This window comes from Cynoglossus semilaevis, chromosome 10 (assembly GCF_000523025.1).
Source record: "Cynoglossus semilaevis isolate Cse_v1.0 chromosome 10, Cse_v1.0, whole genome shotgun sequence".
Lineage (NCBI taxonomy): Eukaryota > Metazoa > Chordata > Actinopteri > Pleuronectiformes > Cynoglossidae > Cynoglossus > Cynoglossus semilaevis.
Genome location: NC_024316.1, coordinates 18,287,848 through 18,290,169, shown reverse-complemented (window position 1 = coordinate 18,290,169; position 2,322 = coordinate 18,287,848). Strand labels below are relative to the sequence as shown.

At 38.2% G+C, this 2,322-nt stretch overlaps 2 protein-coding genes across 4 annotated transcripts in view; one reads left to right on the top strand and one right to left on the bottom strand.

Moving 5' to 3' along the window:
• LOC103385403 (uncharacterized) overlaps positions 1–2,322 on the top strand; it is a 19,585-nt gene that overhangs the window by 1,415 nt on the left and 15,848 nt on the right. The gene's annotated exons all lie outside the window — the stretch shown is intronic.
• Positions 1–2,322, bottom strand: part of nkain5 (sodium/potassium transporting ATPase interacting 5) — a 20,797-nt gene that overhangs the window by 7,338 nt on the left and 11,137 nt on the right. Inside the window, exon 3 of one of the 2 annotated variants that reach the window (XM_008319276.3) lies at positions 312–393. The exons of the other annotated variant lie outside the window; for it this stretch is intronic. The gene's annotated coding sequence lies outside the window, so the exon portion shown is untranslated. The remainder of the gene's footprint in view (positions 1–311; positions 394–2,322) is intronic. 2 annotated transcript variants of the gene reach the window in all.

Genomic DNA, 2,322 nt, shown 5'->3' with positions numbered 1-2,322 from the left:
GGGGGGGGACTAGTTCTATGGCGTGTCAGTTGCCACCAGAAACACACAACCTCCTTTCCTGCCCTTGCTGTGATCTGCAGAGAGGAAGGGTTTCAGGATTTAAGGAGAGAAAACACACACACACACACACACACACACACACACACACATAACAGCGTGGTTTAAAAAACACTGACCCCCCCATACCCCCCCCCCCTCACCCCCGACACTCACACACACCAGAGGCTGGAATTCTCCGTTCCCTCACAAATAGAATGAATTATTAAACATTATCATACACACACACACACAGACACACACGTCCGTCTCACTGGTTCGGTGTAAAGTCTCGTCATCGTCACTGCAGCCTGAGGTGTCACAGCCCAGGGACGTGGCGGCCCCGCCGCTGTATGACTGAGGGAGGGGGGGGGCAATGGAGGGGGGGGGAGACATGAGATACGATTAATTATTGTCTCATTTGTTTGCTTTTATTTGTAAATCACACCAGACCTGAGGGAGGGGGGGGGCAATGGACACTCTCACACACACTCACACACACACTCACACACACACACACTCCCAGGCTTCATCTTGGTTAATCGTTGTTGGAAGCGAACATTTGACCTAATTCAACTTCTCACACAATAGCAACCCCCCCCACACACACACAGACACACACACACACACAGACACACACACACAGAGGGAGATTTATTTTGCTCCACATGAACTCTCAGGTGGTTCATCCAAAACAAAACAAAAATTATTATTATTATTTATTAACCAATAATAATTATAAATCTTAATGTCATTAACTGTAATCAATCACACATATTGATAATGAACTAAAATCCATTCTTTAGATGAAGAACTGAGTCATCATAAGGTGGAATTATTTTAGTTTTCTCATCGTTGGTTAATGAGACCAGACCCCAGTGGACAGGTGACCCAGAGACCACCCAGTGGACAGGTGACCCAGAGACCACCCACTCATCCAGAACCAAAGATCCAGAAATCTTCAAAAAAATGTCTCATTATGTATATATAAGTTAACGAAGAATCTGAGGAGGAGTGAATCAAAATGTAAGACCTAAAAAACATGAACTCAGTTTTGGGTGATGTATCGAAACAGTCAGAATTTAAAAAACTCATTATAGAAAAAAAGATAATTTCCATACAATAAAAAATAAAATAGCAAATGTTTTTAAAACTCTTGATCAAAAACCAGTAAAGAATCAACCACGACCTCAAAATAACGAATGATTCAAAATTGACTCAAAATTACAGCTGCTACTACTACTACTACTACTACTACTACAGCTACTACTACTAATTGTAACACTTGTTCAGATATTTATATTTTTAGTTTATCTGCAAAATACAAAACATGAGCCCCCAGTTGACCATGGTTGTGAAGGGACAGGCAGATATGAGAAGATTTGAGGTTTTTATTGAGCTTTAAACCTGTTATTAACCTGAAGGTCAGATTAAATGGGATCGACTTTCCTGCAGAAAGGTAAATACTGTAGACGCTCGATGAAAAGAACGTCACAACAGAGTTCAGGTCGAGAGTTCATCCAAACTGAAAGAGTTGTTTGAGCGAGTTGAAAAAACTTGTTAAAAAAACCCCGACGTAACACAACAACTGCACGACGAGAGAGAAAAGACGACTTATTAGGAGGATCACGGCTTCTTCAAGTTTGTGTTTAAAAAATATATTTAGTTGACTGTTTGTACTGACAGTAACAAATACATTGAATATATATATATATAGATAGATATAAGTGTCTTACAATATATAATATAAAATATAATATAAAAAACAAAACCATTACACAGTAGTGCTCAGTCAATGTTTTTAAAAAAACATCTGGGTCGTGGTCTGTGGGTGGGGCCACACAGCTTTACGGTTTACGGCCCTAGAAGAAAATTGGCTTGTTTTATATATATATATTTTTATATATTTATATAGACGTATATATTATATAAACATATATTTTTGTGTGTATATGCATATGTACATATATAAGTATATATGTATACATATATGCATATGTTAAGATATATTTATATATTTATTTATTTATATATGTGTATATATGGGCAGCCTCTATGGCTCTAATAAAATCATCAGGTAATTAATCACTTTAATTAATTGAAATAACTAACACCTGTGACTGATTTGTGACTAAATCAAATGATGTAATTATTAACTTGGAGAAGTCGTTGTCCTGAACAACCCATCCGACTGTTGCATCAGTCCGACTGTCAGTCGTAGACTCACTGACCGTCCTGACCTCAGCTCTGTGTCTGTGAGCCGTTCTGTTGACATTAATCAGAAAC